The 18,648-nt window shown below is 32.2% G+C and overlaps 1 protein-coding gene and 2 long non-coding RNA genes across 7 annotated transcripts in view; 1 reads left to right on the plus strand and 2 right to left on the minus strand.

Moving 5' to 3' along the window:
- The window catches only part of LOC127737672 (uncharacterized), a 139,422-nt gene that overhangs the window by 33,112 nt on the left and 87,662 nt on the right, over positions 1-18,648 (plus strand). The window lies entirely within an intron of this gene.
- Positions 1-18,648, minus strand: part of LOC127737650 (bifunctional glutamate/proline--tRNA ligase-like) — a 107,903-nt gene that overhangs the window by 29,777 nt on the left and 59,478 nt on the right. The gene's annotated exons all lie outside the window — the stretch shown is intronic.
- Positions 4,038-5,111, minus strand: LOC127737676 (uncharacterized). The gene is made up of 2 exons (XR_007999750.1): positions 4,464-5,111; positions 4,038-4,141 (listed from the first exon to the last, which is right to left on the minus strand). It is a non-coding gene; the product is annotated as an uncharacterized LOC127737676 (long non-coding RNA).

The following is an 18,648-nucleotide window of genomic DNA, read 5'->3' on the forward strand; positions in this document are numbered from 1 at the left end:
ATTATTGTTATCCCTTGTATAAAATAAATGTGGATAGTGTCCACATGTGGACACAGATGATGCCCCCGCTTGTATATCATATAGTTATAAAGGGACATAACTGAAGAAAAAAGTGACGCTACCCAAATTTGAACTTGATCTGAGTTTTGTGGTAATAAGCACTGTGTGTAAGTCTCATAACATTTGGTTAAGGCTAACTTAAGTAGAGAACAGAAACTAAAAATTCAGCAATTTTTATACGACCGCAAAAAAATTTTTGTGGTCGTATATTGGTATGACGTTGGCGTCGTCGTCTGGCGTCGTCCGAAGACACATTGGTTTTCGCACTCTAACTTTAGTTTAAGTGAATGGATCTCTATGAAATTTTACCACAAGGTTCAATACCACAAAAGGAAGGTTGGGATTGATTTTGGGGGTTATGGTACCAACAGTAAAGGAATTAGGGGCCAAAAAGGGGCCAAAAATAAGCATTTTTGTAACTTCCAGACATAACTTGTGTGTTAGTGTATGGATCTCTCTGACATTGTTACACAAGGTTCCATATCACAAAAGGAATGCTGGGATTGATTTTGGGGGTAATTGCCTCAAAATTTTAGGAATTAGGGGCCAAAAAAGGGGCTAAAAACAAGCATTTTTCTAGTTTCAGGACCATAACTTGTGTGTAAGTGTATGGATCTTTCTGAAATTGTACTACAAGGTTCCATATCACAAATGGAAAGCTGGGTTTTAGTTTGGGGGTAATTGCCCTAAACGTTTAGGAATTTGGGGCCAAAAAGGGGCCAAAAAACACATTTTTCTAGTTTCCAGACAATAACTTTTGTTCAAGTGTATGGATCTCTCTGAAATTGTACTGCAAGGTACCATACCACAAAGGGAAGGCTGGGATTAAGTTTGGGGGTGATGAATCATAAGGGGGTTCAAAAAATTTGGGGGGGGGGGGGGGGATTTTTTTTTTTTCCTTTTTTTTTTCTTTTAAAATTTTCCATTTTAAGTTGGTTATTTCTGATTTATATTTAAAAGCAAATAATAATGATACGGTAGGAGAGACACACCAAACAGGATGTGTAAATTATTATATAATAAGTATTGTGCAATAGCAAGAAATTTTCAATTGCACAGTATTGCACAATAGCAAGAAATCTTCAATTGCACAGTATTGCGCAATAGCAAGAAATCTTCAATTGCACAGTATTGCGCAATAGCAAGAAATATCCAATAGCACAATATTGCGCAATAGCAAGAAATTGTCAATTGTATAGTATTGCGCAATAGCAAGAAATATTTAATTGCACAGTATTGTGCAAAAGAAGATACTTCGTATAAATTGCTTATTTCTTGACCAATTTCAATGGGGTTTTATTCTTGAATTCTTGGGGTTTTTTAATATGCTAAATCATACCGTGTATTAAGTTTTTGAATTCTGGGCCCCGTTTTTAAATTGGTCCACATTGAGGTCCAAAGGGTCCAAAATTAAACTTTGTTTGATTTCATTAAAAATTGAATTATTTGGGTTCTTTGATATGCCGAATCTAACCGTGTATTTAGATTCTTAATTTTTGGTTCCGTTTTCAAATTGGTCTACATTAAGGTCCAAAGGGTCCAAAATTAAACTTTGTTTGATTTCATCAAAAATTGAATTATTTGGGTTCTTTGATATGCCAAATCTAACCGTGTATTTAGATTCTTAATTTTTGGTTCCGTTTTCAAATTGGTCTACATTAAGGCCCAAAGGGTCCAAAATTAAACTGAGTTTGATTTTAACAAAAATTGAATATGTGGGGTTCTTTGATATGCTGAATCTAAACATGTATTTAGATTTTTGATTATGGGCACAGTTTCCAAGTTGGTCCAAATCGGGGTCCAAAATTAAACTTTGTTTGATTTAAAAAGAAATTGAATATATGGGGTTCTTTGATATGCTGAATCTAACCATTTTTTTAGATTTTTGATTTTTGGGCCCCGTTATCAACTTTGTCCACATTGAGGTCAAAAGGGTCCAAAATTAAACTTTGTTTGATTTCATCAAAAATTGAATTCTTGGGGTTCTTTGATATGCTGAATCTAACCATGTATTTAGATTTTGGATATTGGACCATAATAGGTGAATGTCCAATTTAAAAATTTTAAGTTCTTAGACCACATTCATTCTGTGTCAGAAACCTATGCTGTGTCAAATATTTAATCACAATCCAAATGCAAAGCTGTATCAAGCTTGAATGTTGTGTCCATACTTGCCCCAACTGTTCAGGGTTCGACCTCTGCGGTCGTATCAAGCTGCGCCCTGCGGAGCATTTTATTCTATTTGTAAACACGCATAACACTAGAACGGTTGTGTATAAGTTTTATAACACTTGGTTGAGACAAACTAAAGTTAGAGAATGGAAACGAAAAATTCAGCAATTTTTATGTTTATAAAGGGACATACATGTAACTCAAGAATAGTAAAAGTGTTGACACCAAATTTCGTACTTAATCTGTATTATGTAGTAATAAGCATTGTGTATATAAGTTTCATAACATTTGGTTGAGGCAAACTAAAGTTAGAAAACGGAAACAAAAAATTTGTACTTGATCTTAGTTTTGTGGTAATGAATATTGTGTATAGGTTTCATAATGTTTGGTTGGGGCAAACTTAAGTTACAGAATGGAAACTGAAAATTTTGCAATCTTTCGATTTATAAAGGGGCATTACTCAATAATGGTTAAAGTGACACTACCCAAATTCAACTTGATCTGTGTTTTATCAGTGGAAGTCAAAATTAAACATTGCATTGTATAAAGCATTGACTGTAGTTGATTCAACTATAATCATGGAAAAAGAAAGATAACTCCAATTTTAATAAAATGCTCCGCAGGGCGCAGCTTGATACGACCGCAGAGGTCGAACCCTGAACAGTTGGGGCAAGTATGGACACAACATTTAAGCTTGATACAGCTTTGCATTTGGATTGTGATTAAATATTTGACACAGCATAGGTTTCTGACACAGAATGAATGTGGTCTAAGAACTTAAAAATTTTAAATTGGACATTCACCTATTATGGTCCAATATCCAAAATCTAAATACATGGTTAGATTCAGCATATCAAAGAACCCCAAGAATTCAATTTTTGATGAAATCAAACAAAGTTTAATTTTGGACCCTTTTGACCTCAATGTGGACAAAATTGATAACGGGGCCCAAAAATCAAAAATCTAAATACATAGTTAGATTCAGCATATCAAAGAACCCCTATATATTCAATTTTTGTTGAAATCAAACAAAGTTTAATTTTGGACCCCGATTTGGACCAACTTGAAAACTGGGCCCATAATCAAAAATCTAAATACATGTTTAGATTCAGCATATCAAAGAACCCTAAGAATTCAATTTTTGTTAAAATCAAACTCAGTTTAATTTTGGACCCTTTGGACCTTAATGTAGACCAATTTGAAAACGGAACCAAAAATTAAGAATCTAAATACACAGTTAGATTCGGCATTATCAAAGAACCCCAATAATTCAATTTTTGATGAAATCAAACAAAGTTTAAATTTGGACCCTTTGGACCTCAATGTGGACCAATTTAAAAACGGGGCCCAAAATCCAAAAACTAAATACACGGTGAGATTCAGCATATTAAAGAACCCCAAGAATTCAAGAATAAAACCCCATTGAAATTGGTCAAGAAATAAGCAATTTATACGTAGTATCTTCTTTTGCACAATACTGTGCAATTAAATATTTCTTGCTATTGCGCAATACTGTACAATTGACAATTTCTTGCTATTGCGCAATATTGTGCTATTGGATTTTTCTTGCTATTGTGCAATACTGTGCAATTGAAGATTTCTTGCTATTGTGCAATACTGTGCAATTGAAGATTTCTTGCTATTGTGCAATACTGTGCAATTGAAAATTTCTTGCTATTGCACAATACTTATATAATAATTTACACATCCTGTTTGGTGTGTATCTCCTACCATATCATTATTATTTGCTTTTAAATATAAATCAGAAATAACCAACTTAAAGTGGAAAATTTTGAAAGAAAAAAAAAAGGAAAAAACCCCCCCCCCCCCCCCCCCCCAAATTTTTTGAACCCCCTTATGATTTATCACCCCCAAACTCAATCCCAGCCTTCCCTTTGTGGTATGGTACCTTGCAGTACAATTTCAGAGAGATCCATACACTTGAACACAAGTTATTGTCTGGAAACTAGAAAAATGTGTTTTTTGGCCCCTTTTTGGCCCCTAATTCCTAAACGTTTAGGGCAATTACCCCCAATCTCAAACCCAGCTTTCCCTTTGAGATATGGAACCTTGTAGTACAATTTCAGAATGATCCATACACTTACACACAAGTTATTGTCCTGAAACTTGAAAAAATGCTTGTTTTTTGCCCCTTTTTGGCCCCTAATTCCTAAAATATTGAGGCAATTACCCCCATCATCAATCCCAGCCTTCCCTTTGTGGTATAGTACCTTGCAGTACAATTTCAGAGAGATCCATACACTTGAACACAAGTTATTGTCTGGAAACTAGAAAAATGCTTATTTTTGGCCCCTTTTTTGGCCCCCAATTCCTAAACGTTTCGGCAATTACCCCCAAACTCAATTCCAGCTTTCCCTTTGTGATATGGAACCTTGTAGTACAATTTCAGAAAGATCCATACACTTACACACAAGTTATTGTCATGAAACTAGAAAAATGCTTGTTTTTTGCCCCTTTTTTGGCCCCTAATTCCTAAAATTTTGAGGCAATTACCCCCAAAATCAATCCCAGCATTCCTTTTGTAATATGGAACCTTGTGGTACAATGTCAGAGATATCCATACACTAACACACAAGTTATGTCTGGGAGTTACAAAAATGCTTATTTTTGGCCCCTTTTTGGCCCCTAATTCCTTTACTGTTGGTACCATAACCCCCAAAATCAATCCCAACCTTCCTTTTGTGGTATTGAACCTTGTGGTAAAATTTCATAGAGATCCATTCACTTTAACTAAAGTTAGAGTGCGAAAACCAATGTGTCTTCGGACGACGCCGGACGACGCCAGACGACGACGACGAAGACGACGCCAACGTCATACCAATATACGACCACAAAATTTTTTTTGCGGTCGTATAAAAACCAATATTTATGATCTTAAATATGCAAATAAATCTAGATTAACTACACAATCTATAACAATGCTGACAGCTTCAAAAGTACAATGTTTTACAAGTTATTAGCCAGATTGCCCTTTTTGTACACTTTGTCCACACTGTTTGACCAAATAAAATCGTATTAAAAAGATGTATACGGATACACATTCTTACAAAATATCATGATGGTCCATGCATGTGGCCAATGTCATTTGAAGCAATATTTAGGAAGAAAATTTGTAAAAAAGTACGATTTTCTTCAAGAGAGTGCCTTATTCTGACATCACAATGACATCATAAGTGTTCTTGTGAATCAGAGCTTGTTAATTTTGTATTGGTCAGATATTTCTTAAACATGTTATCATCAAATATTGACATGTATTATTGAAGTTAAATTTCAAGAAATTTAAGGGCCAATGTAGACCCTTCATGAACATACTGCTTTATAAAGTGATATTTTCATTTTATGATAAAAATTTTGCACCTAAATGTTGAAAAATGAAAAATTCATAAAATGACATGAAAGTGCAGCAATAATTATTGATCTGATCAATTTAAATTCACATTTAAAAAAAATGTGACAATATGATGGGCTTCAAAATATATATATATTTATATATTTATATATTCTTAAAATGTTTAATAAAATTGAATAAAATAACACAGGGAAATATCTATCAAGAAAATTATACAAATAAGTTTTAGACTGATTGTTTTAATTCAAGGTTAAAATTAAGTACATGTACACATGTAGGCCATATACTGACATGTTATAATAACAATTAATTAATGAACTGGACATATGCAAGATTCACAACTATAAATTGTCCAGAGTGGTAAAAAACATGTCAATTAAAGTCAGCTTGATAGATATTCATCCGTGTATCTTTAGAATAAAAACTATTATTGTCAAAGTAATAGAAATTTTGATAAACTATTATATTCAAATGAAATTGTATATAAACTATTGCTTGTACTGTTAGAGGAGACCGTCCTTTGGAGACCGTCCGTTATGGACACTGGTCCATACCGGTTTGAATAAACTGTTGTTCCAAATAACCTTGTGTTGTGTTACACAGTGGTTATTTTTGGTTAACCGTGACCAAAGGATGCTAAGGTAAAGTGGCTATTTTTGATACTCTTTATTTTTAATTTCTTCTCGAAATGGCGGGACAAGAATTTAATGTAGGGTTACTTTTTCAAAATTTAGTAACAAAAGTTCAAAGTCTTACTCAAAGGGTATTTAAAAAGGGCATTAATTCGATTGAAATCTTTGATGGTTCAAAATCGGAAAAAAATAGGAATAAAAGTTTACAAGATGTAAGCACACTTTTTCGTGCTCAAAAAGTTAACTTGGATTAACTCATCAAAAGAGCAAAGTTTTGTTGAAATAATGTTGATTTTAGAAGCGAAAATGTAGATATTTATTTTTTTATGATTCAATGGTGAAGGGTTTTCTTTATTGATATTTTTTATGTAATCATTTATAAGGGTGAAGGACTTTAACAGGTATTTGATTTTATAAGTCAATATAAAAGACACATTTTAATTATAATGACAAAACGTTTTTATATGCTGTCTATTAAAAGACAGAAAAGATATTATTTAAAACACTTGAATATTATTATTTTAGAATTAATTCACAATAAGTAAAAAAAAATCTTAAGATGCTTGTTATATTTAGAGTATTTAACTGCGTGAATAATGATAAGATATGTCGATTTGGAATATATATGAGTTGTTTTCTGAAGATACAATCCGAAATTATAGAATATACGCGCCCTTATACACTAATATAAGAAAGTTTCATTTAAGAACCTTTTGGCGACGAAGTAAAGGGTATTTCTGCGATGTTATAACCATATGGTTGTTTAAATATGGTTGACGCAGTTGGGTAAGTGCGTAAGCACATTTGTTTAGAGAAACAAAACATTCTATGTTATTTAGAATCCAAACCTTTTTTTCGCACAATTAATAAGGCATACGTTGCTAAGCCATGAAAATGGTGCATGTGGTTAGGTAGAGTAATCACGGTTGCTATAGTAACAAATTTTCTATGAAAGAGAAAACCAACCCTTATTGTGGTATTTTTCAAGAATGGCGGACCTATCTTCAGAAAATAGCGCATAAATGATAAAAATTGATACAATTATATTGTTCACTCTTTATTACACTTAGGGTTTTAAGTTTTAAAGTATTTCACGGTAAATGAAATATAGGATAATAAATTTTTTGAAGGAAGATTTGAAAATCATGTATAATCAATAATGCGTAAATGAAATGCATGACTAGTATAAAAAATAGATAAAAAAATATAAGGGTTTTTCTAATGAAAATGTTTTTATAATAAAGCATTGGTAAGGTTTGTAAACACGGATTACAATCTTAATAAGACAAATAATTTAGGACTTAAATATATGGAAATAAGTATCATATGATTAATCGTTATAAACAATAACGCGATACATCTTCTAACGAATATAGTATAACTTTTATTGCTGATTAAAAAAAAACGAGAACAGAGGGTCATAAGGTCATCTATAATAACTTCCGGTTTAAGTGAGATGACAAATGATAACAGTTCTGATAGATATAGTTAAGAAAGTAGCCAGAATATGGGTGTTGATGAAATTAGAATACCAAAGAAAAATAAACGAAAAAATGTTAAGTTTGAAAGAAAGACCAATTAATGTTAAACTTTCTCTCAAACATTTCTTGTTATTTTAATAAAATGCGCGACTAACAAGACGTAGTAGTAGGCTTCGCATAATAATTAGCTTGGTTATTTATGAAATATGTGTATATGGAATATTAGTTTTGTGTAAATAATATACTTTTATTAGAATTAATCATATTCAATGAGATTTTAATTGTCGCTTCAGATAGACCGCTTAAAAATTATTGATTGTTTAGAATTCGTATTAATATCAGTAATCTCTTAATCACAGCTTTGTTTATGAAAAAGGAAGGAAAGTGTTGGTTGAATGTCAAAACTTATTTAAAACCTTTTCAGTGTTGTCAAACCTTATTTAAAACCTTTTCAGTGTCTGCGAGAGCGAAGAATATATTAAAAGGTTGTTTTTGGGGGTTAATTGCTACACAGTAAAAACAAATAATTATATAACTTAGTAAAAAAAAAAACTTAAATTTAATATAGAAACCATTTTGTATTTTTTCCAGTTTTTATATTCTAGTTAAGTAAATAACATATTGATAAGTCCATTTACCAAATTAAAGCAATAAGAACATATTGAGGACGACTTTGAACTATCAAATTTAGTAAATGCATTAACTTATTTTGTTGCTATATTTATAGGTATTTTGTTATATTTATTTTGCAAATATATTCAAAAGTTTAAGTGTAGGTGCTTAGCCAATTGAGAATTGAGTAATAGAGAGGTTCAAATAGTCACTAAATACCTTGGTGGCGATCCAGTGGTGTCAACTAATGTTGAGGGCGATGGTACTGCCTCCAGAGATGTTAAACTAGCTTCGGCACCACTACTAGAAACAGTCACTAAGAACCATTATCCAGTTCTCAACTTGTCAAACAATGAGAAGTAACAATCGAGTAAACTAACCACAAGAATGACGATTGGACAAGAACACTGGATATTGATTTTGATTATTGGACACAACGCAGATGTAAATAAAACTATACGATCACATAACTTTATATTGGTAGAGGGAATCGTTCTACAACTTCACAGGTAGAATTGCCTGATTTGTTACAGCCAGTGATAACTGAGCAACCTAGTCAGGGACCCTGAATCAACAGGGTAGGTAAGCTAGGTCAGTTTTGAGTAATATCAACGACTAATGGTGGATCACATGGAGGTCGTTATCAACGACTGATGGTGGATCACATGGAGGTCGTTATCAACGACTGATGGTGGATCACATGGAGGTCGGAGTATATCAACGACTGATGGTGGATCATATGGAGGTCGGAGTTATCAATGACTGATGGTGGATCACGTGGAGGTCGGAGTTATCAACGACAGTCGGAGTAGTTGCAGTACTCCTGAATGACAGGGATTTGGCGTTGCAGATAAACAAACGGATTGTTGGAGTTGACAACGACGATCGGAGGAGCATTTCACCGGAGTCGGGGTTAAGAAGACAGTCCGCAGTTGATGGTTGCGCCTTTTTCTGGTATTATGAAGTTCCGATTTTTGATGTTACGAAGAGTGTAATGATAGAACTTTTACAACTTAGTTATTCACACAAGAATTGTATGCACTATGCATTGCTGGAGGTTGTTGAACTGTTGAAATGATTTTGTTTATGAATGTTGTTTTCTTTTGCAAGCATTCATATTGTCACGGATTTAAACTAAAATATAAGATTATATTTCTTAAGAAAGGGAGGAATGTGACAATATGATGGGCTTCAAAATATATATATATTTATATATTTATATATTCTTAAAATGTTTAATAAAATTGAATAAAATAACACAGGGAAATATCTATCAAGAAAATTATACAAATAAGTTTTAGACTGATTGTTTTAATTCAAGGTTAAAATTAAGTACATGTACACATGTAGGCCATATACTGACATGTTATAATAACAATTAATTAATGAACTGGACATATGCAAGATTCACAACTATAAATTGTCCAGAGTGGTAAAAAACATGTCAATTAAAGTCAGCTTGATAGATATTCATCCGTGTATCTTTAGAATAAAAACTATTATTGTCAAAGTAATAGAAATTTTGATAAACTATTATATTCAAATGAAATTGTATATAAACTATTGCTTGTACTGTTAGAGGAGACCGTCCTTTGGAGACCGTCCGTTATGGACACTGGTCCATACCGGTTTGAATAAACTGTTGTTCCAAATAACCTTGTGTTGTGTTACAAAAAATCTTTTATGAATTTTCTATAAACTTGGTTTCTTATTTAAAACCTTACAAGTGAAAATTTATGTTTTATGAAAATTTATGTTTTTATATGATTTATGAAATTATTTTACCTGAACAGACATGAAAGCTGACCTGAATGACATGAAAGTTGTGATCTAATTTTAACTTGAATCATTAAAAGAAATGACAAGAAAAACCGACAAATATCTATGTAAAATTGGTTTATGAAATGAATGAAACATCATGTTGTTCAAGTCACATTTTTCAACTAAATCTAAAAAATGTTTGAGGACTTTTGATCATTTATAACAAGTGTAATTATTTTTCTTTTTTCTTCCTTAGGAAATTGACAATCCTAGTCAATTAAGTTTGGAGTCAAGCACACCTGCCACATGTGGGATTTGAACTCACAACCTTGGTGTTGACAGACTAGTGATACACTAGTTCGACTACTTAGACCATTCAGCAACCAAGGCCCCTAGTTTTAGTTTTACCTTTGAAGGAAATCTACTGAGAAAAAACCCCAGTTATAATTGGTCCCAGCCTGTACATGTTGTTTGGACCATTTTAATCTTTTGATTTCCTTATTCAAGTCCAATTTAAAAAAAAAAGATAAAAATAAAACCTGACATATTCCAGCTTCTTTTAAACCACCCCCTTTTATTTCAAGGTTCACATTCAGGATTCTGTAAATTTCCTTTTCCACATTATTTACTTATACATCTTGAGTTTTAGTCAAATATACTGTTTATGTATATAATTATTCAAAATGTTTATATTGCTTCGTGTTAGAACACTTTTTTTGTTCCACATCTTAATGTTTCATATCCATAACAAAAGCTTACTGCTAGTACTATCCTGAACTTATTTCACAGATACTGAAAACCTCTTTTTCACCCGTAGTGATAAAAGGGTTGCGATTTTTTTTCTTTGTAATATTTATTGACCAATTTAATATTTTGTATACTGTATTATGTTGCTCTTGTTGCATACAATGTGCGCCTGAGTATATTAGTAATAAACTTGTATTAATTCTTACTAAGAAATAAGGAAAATATCTTATTTCAAAAGTTTTCATATCTATCTTTATGTTAATTCAGTACAGAAGAGACACTAGTTTTTATTTTATTGAGGACTTTGAAATATTGCGTTTACAGTGATATATAGCAATCCATAGGTACAATAATTCATGTGATTAAATCTATACATGCTTCATTTATAAGTACTTCATTTCTTCTACATAATTTATGCATGACAAACTCTTAAATTATTGAACTAACTACGACAATCTGTCACAAGTAAAGTACTCACTCTGCTAACAAATATACACATATAAAACATTTAATGACAATTCTACAGGACCATTGAAACAAGAACCATGTTTGACTTAAATGAATTAAGGAAAGTAGATTCATTTATCAATTAAAGATACAAATAAGACAATCAAAATTTTTCCATAAAGGACAAAAAAACCATCATCATCTTCAGAAAAATATAACACTACAAACAAAAGTCCACAACATATACAATAGAAACAATAATTTTTTGCAGCATGTAACCTTTTCAAAGTTATTGGATTTTTTTTCACGTGCAATTTCAGAATAAAATTATGAAGATGCTTGTATTGTTTTAAAAGGGTTGTATTTTTGAAACTCAAGAGTTTTTTTTTGTTTTTTTTTATGAAAATAGTACATGTATAAGTTTATAATTTAGTTAGGCTTTTTAAAATGTATTAGGAATTTCAGAGTCAAATCTTTTGTTTCTATACAGGAATTTACCCTAAATTATTTCTACTTTCCAGGTATAATAGCTTTTCTTCTTTAGAAATAGATAGGCCTCTTACCTATTCCTAAATCTCTCATTCATTAAACAAACAAACCACACAAGTTCAAAGGAAATTTTATAAATAGATTAACATTACAATGTATTATATCACTGTTTTTGTCAATGTACAACTTATCATAGCACCTGTCAATGTCCTCAGAAAAGATTGCATCACCTCATATCATATTCATATTTGTACACAAATCTTTATTATCTCCATTCAATATAGCAAAATATTATGGATTTGATGCATGACATATTATAAAAATTTCTTAAAAATTTGCATTTAACCCTATTATTGATCATAAAAAATTCTGAAAATTAACAAAAATATCAGATTTTACCTTCAGGAGATGTAAGATGTATAAGAAATCAATCCACGTGGCTAAATATTTTAATGGGATTGTAGGTCAAAGTTAAGAGTAGTAGGTGTAAGTTTATAAATAGAACAAATACAAGGCATGTTAAACATGTGTTTAAATATTCATTAAAATGTAATAAAATCAATGAAAAAAAGTATCAATGATGGAAATAATAACTTATTTTACCTAATTTTAAAAGTGAAAGCAGTTATAAAAGATATAATTTGCGTGTAAAGGAATGCCAAAGAAAAAAAGATTACTATTAATTGAATATAACTCTTTACTTATAAGCTATCTTAAAAATAAAATGATTCATCACTGCAATCTGTGAAAACATCCCATTACAAATCACTTACAGATTTTCCCATGCAAAACTATACTGTTGGTTAATTCTACATTCTGCAAACTGTTAGTCTTTACTACTTATAAAAGACACTGCGTCACATAATATTTAAAATAGAGGACAATACAATTCCAATGAAAGACCCTTAAGTGGGAAAGTTCCCATAACCTCCTCACACATGAAAGAAAGACGGGTTACAATGACCTGCTGGCATAGCTTTTTCTTTAAAGCAAGTTCCATGAGAAAGGAAGAACATTCAAGCAATGAGACTTGTAATGTAATAGTAATATATTTTTACAACTCCCCCTCCCAAAAAATGCTTCTTGATTTAAGATTTTTCTTATTATCAAACTTATCCAAACTTTTCGTTAAAGTAAACCTTCATACATATTGGCAGAGGATCTGATAAAAAAATTAAGGAGCTATCCTGATGACAATAATTAATAAGTGATATATTTATAAGTCAGATTTTTCTGATTATTAAACTTATCTAAGACTTTATTTTAAAACAAAGATTTTACTACAAGTATCACATAAACTTATTCATAAATATTACTTCACTGCCAAAAGCTAAGTTCAATTGTCAATAAAATAAGGAATTTTTTGCTTTTTAAATCAAATTTTTTTTTTCAGATGGTATTTCTTGATCTTCAAGAAGTTTTTGTCCAAGCTTCATTGCATTCCATGACAATCAAACAAAGTTATCCCAGACTGTATATAAATATTAACTGCAAAAACCGAAATCCATTTATCAGAAAAATACGGAATGATGAAGAAAAAAAAACAGCATAAACCGGTCCATTTATCAGAAAAATACGGAATAATGAAAAAAAAAAATTTCAAATAATCTTTTAATCATTACAAGAGTGCACACTCTGAAATGTCTCACCTACTATACTGACCACTGATTTTATGTTGATAGTCCTAAATATACAGTTTTACTAAAAGTATCACATTAACATTTATTCAGATAATCCAAGCTGGAAATACATGTACACCTTTAATACAATCATTTCATACACCAAACATAGATGACCTATTGCTTATAGTATAAAAGAAACAGACCAAACCATGGAAATTATATATTGACCAATGAACCATGAAAATGAGGTCAACGTCAGATGAACTCTGCCAAACAGACATGTACACCTTAAAATCATTCCATGCATCAAATATAGTTGACCTTTTGCTTATAGTATCTAAGTTACAAAGTTAACCAAGAAAACTGAACATTGACCCATGAGCCATGAAAATGAGATGAAGGTCAGATGATACCTGCTAGACAGAAATATACACCTTACAATCATTCCATAAACCAAATATAGTTTACCTATTGCTTAAAGTTTAAGAAAAACAGACCAAAACACAAAAACTTAACATTGAGCAATGAGCCATGAAAATGAGGTTACGGTCAAATCAAATCTGCCAGACTGACATGTATATCGTAAAATATTCCATACACCAAATATAGTTGACCTATTGCTTACAGTATTAGAAAAACAGACCAAAACACAAAAACTTTTAACATTGAGCAATGAACCGTGAAAATGAGGTCAAGGTCAAATAAAACCTGCCAGACTGACATGTACATCGTAAAATATTTCCATATACCAAATATAGTTGACCTATTGAATACAGTAATAAAAAAACAGACCAAAACACAAAAACTTAACTTTTACCACTGAACCATGAAAATGAGGTCAAGGTCAGATGACACCTGCCAGTTGGACATGTACACCTTACAATCATTACATACACCAAGTATAGTAGACCTATTGCTTATAGTATCTGAGATATGGACTTGACCAAGAAAACTTAACCTTGTTCACTGATCCATGAAATGAGGTCCAGGTCAAGTAAAAACTGTCTGACAGGCATGAGGACCTTGTACGCACATATCAAATATAGTTATCCTATTACTCACAATTAGAGAGAAATTAACATTACAACAAATCTGAACTTTTTTCAAGTATTCACTGAACCATGAAAATGAGATCTAACTTCTGAAATATTAAGCTTTTAAGTAGTTAGTTAACGCTGCCGCTGCTGCCGCATCACTATCCCTAAGTCGAGCTTTCTGCGACAGGCTCAACAAAAAAAATACACGGCACAGGGAAGGCTTATCCAAAAAAACATACACGGGACACAGGGAAGGCTTATCCATAAAAACATATATAGGACACAGGAAAGGCTTATCCATAAAATATCCACAGGACACAGGGAAGGCTTATCCATAAAAACATACACAGGACACAGGGAAGGCATATCCAAACAAGTAAAACTGTGAGCTACTGCTCACTGATGATACCCCTGCCGAAATATTTCGGTAAACAGGAAGTTGTTGAGTGATGAATCTGAAAACGCATCACACGGTATAGCTGACTAAAATAAACCCTGAAACCAAATTTCAGAAATCCTTGACAAGTAGTTCCTGAGAAAAATGTGACGAAAATTTTCAACTTGGCTTTCATGTGCAAAATAATACAAGTATTCAGTTAATAGGAAGTTGTTGAGTGATGAATGTGAAAACGCATCACACAGTGTAACTTACTTATATAAACCCTGAAACCAAATTTCAGAAATCCTTGTCAAGTAGTTCCTGAGAAATTGTGACGAAAATTTTCAATTTGGCTATCATGTGTAAAATAATACAAGTGTTCGGTAAACAGGAAGTTGTTGAGTGATGAATCTGAAAACACATCATATGGTGTAACTTACTTATATAAACCCTGAAACCAAATTTCAAAAATCCTTGTCAAGTGGTTCCTGAGAAAAATGTGACGAAAATTTTCAACTTGGCTATCATGTGTAAAATAATACAAGTGTTCAGTTAACAGGAAGTTGTTGAGTGATGAATCTGAAAACGCATCACACAGTGTAACTTACTTATATAAACCCTGAAACCAAATTTCAGAAATCCTTGTCAAGTAGTTCCTGAGAAAAATGTGACGAAAATTTTCAACTTGGCTATCATGTGTTAAATAATACAAGTGTTCGGTAAACAGGAAGTTGTTGAGTGATGAATCTGAAAAAGCATCACACAGTGTAACTTACTTATATAAACCCTGAAACCAAATTTCAGAAATCCTTGTCAAGTAGTTCCTGGGAAAAATGCTACGAAAATATTCATGGGAGGGACAGACTGACGGATGGATGGATTGACTGACGGAAGGACAGACAGAGGTAAAACAGTATACCCCCACTTTTTTAAAGCAGGGTATAAAAAACTAGCGCAGGACACAGGGAAGGCTTATCCATAAAAACATACACTGGACACAGGGAAAGCATATCCATAAAAACATGCACAGGACACAGGGAAGGCTTATCCATAAAAACATACACAGGACACAGGGAAGGCATATCCATAAAAACATGCATAGGACAGAGGGAAGGCTTATCCATAAAAACATACACAGGACACAGGGAAGGCTTATCCATAAAAACATGCACAGGACACAGGGAAGGCTTAACCATAAAAACATACACAGTACACAGGAAAGGCTTATCCATAAAAACATACAGGAAACAGAGAAGGCTTATCCATAAAAACATGCACAGGACACAGGGAAGGCTTATCCGTAAAAACATGCAGGACACAGAGAAGGCTTATCCATAAAAACATACACAGGACACAGGGAAGGCTTATCCATAAAAACATACAGGGGACACAGGGAAGGTATTTTAAAATCTCCACTGAACTAAACTCAACGCGTAAAAGTTTCTTCAGACATATAATTTTGTCCTGTATTGTCCTGCAAGTTAAATTATTCTTTTCTCTCTTTTAATTAACAATGTGTAGCTACATGATAAATTGATTGAAATGCAATATGCCATCACAGCTCTATAGTTTGAAAAAGTTCTGTTCAACTTAGGTATGGGTATTAAACCTTGCATATAAAATAATTGTGATATATAACTACAATGCAATGAACGTATTGCTGCAAGTGTTTATTTATTCCACTGAGGAAATGAAAGCTATTTATAGATTACAAAATATTATTATGCTTTGGATCATTTCCTCTTGGAGACACATGTGATTTTAGAGAAAATTCTATAGGTAAATGTTTGTAATAATTTATTTTGTTGTTTTACATAATTGTGAATTTCATTCTGATGGGAAAACATAAACAAAAATCTTTAAAGATAATCAAAATAAATAACATTGAAATCCTTTCCTGTTTTGTGTTTTTCACTGTTTGATTGATTGATTGTTGGTTGCTTAACGTCCAGTGGCATTCACTGCTTGAATACATAAGTTCAAACTTACTGTGGATTCATTATTATTAGTTGGATACCAATTTTTGTGCACAGGTAAACCACAAATCTAAATGTTAAAAAATCTACAAATTTTCTATTTATATATATGCAGACTTTGGCAAAATCAGGACATCAAACATTCATGAAAATAAAATTTGTCCTCAATCCATGAAAATTATTATCCAGGATAATACATGAATCCACAGTAATAGTTAAATTATCTAATCAATCTTAAAACAAGAGTGCACATGCTGAAATGTCTCACTTGCTTTACTGACCATGATTAATTTGATGTTGATGGTCTTCAAGATAAAGTTTTACTACAAGTATCATACAAACTTAACATTATCAATGATCCATGACAACGAGGTCAATGTCAGATGAACCGAGCCAGACAGATATGAACACCTTACAATCTTCCATATACCAAATATAGTTGACCTATCGCTTATAGTATCTCAGATATATACCATGAAAACGAGGCCAAGGTCAGATGAGCCCTGCTAGACAGAGATGTTCACCTTACAATCATTCCATAAACCAAATATAGTTGAACAATTGTTTTTCGTATCTTAGACGAGGACAAAACCACTAAAACTTAACATTGACCAATGAACTGTGAAAATGAGGTCAAGGTCAGATGAACCCTGCTAGACAGACATGTTCATCTGACATTCATTCCATTCACCACATATAGTTTACCTACTGCTTATAGTATCTGAAACGGACCTCATCACATAATTTTAACCTTGATCACTGATCCATGAAATGAGGTCAGGTGAACTCTGTCTGACAGATGTAGAAATTGCAAGAAACCCATATACCAAACATAGCTATCCTGTTACCCAAAATAAGTGAGAAATTCACATGACAAAAAAACTATCCATTTTTTTAAGCAGTCACTGAACCATAAAAATTTGTAAGGGTTCCGTGGAACCCAGTGTCTCGCCTACTTTTTCTGTTAATCGCAGGCTCAACAAAAATGAGGAAGTAAATCAATAAAAATATTCCACTTGATACTATCTTTTGATTGTAAGAAGCTTCTGTCCAAGTTTGGTAAAAATCCAGGATAGTTTATGAATCTAATAAATGTTTAAAAACTTTAACTGCAGACTGAATGTAATGTTAACTGGAAGAAGACAAAATTTCCTTCCTGATACTAGCATTTGATCATAAACAAGCTTCTGTCCAAGTTTGGTACAAATCCAAAATAGTATAAAAAAGTTATTAAAATTTTAAAAACTTTAACCACAGAGTGAATGTGTTGTTTCCTGGCAGAAAATCTAAGTCCATCTAAAAATAAAATAAGGAAAAAATGGATTTATTTTTTACAAAATTTACTTCTGGATACTATCTTATGATCATAAACAAGCTTCTGTCCAAGTTTGGTACAAACCCAGGATAGTTTAAGAAAGTTATTAAAGTTTTAAAAACTTTAACCACAGAGTGAATGTAATATTTCCCGGCAGAAAAACTAAGTCCATTTATAAGTAAAATACGGAAAAAAATGGAATTTTATTTTTCCAAAATTTACTTCTGGATACTATCTTATGATCATAAACAAGCTTCTGTCCAAGTTTGGTAGAAATCCAGGATAGTTTAAGAAAGTTATTAAAATTTCAAAAACTTTAACCACAGAGTGAATATTTGTGGACGCCGCCGCCAGAATGTAGGATCGCTATATCTCGCTTTTTCGACTAAAGTCGAAAGCTCGACGAAAATGAAGTCAAGGACAATGGACATTTGACAGATGGAAACTTCATAACATAAGGTATCTGAATACAAGGTATGAAGCATCAGGTCTTCTACCTTCTGTCTCAACTCCCACCGGATAGTAATCCTAACATCTCACATTCTGCA

Source organism: Mytilus californianus, unplaced genomic scaffold (assembly GCF_021869535.1).
Source record: "Mytilus californianus isolate M0D057914Y unplaced genomic scaffold, xbMytCali1.0.p SCAF_4, whole genome shotgun sequence".
Classification (NCBI taxonomy): domain Eukaryota; kingdom Metazoa; phylum Mollusca; class Bivalvia; order Mytilida; family Mytilidae; genus Mytilus; species Mytilus californianus.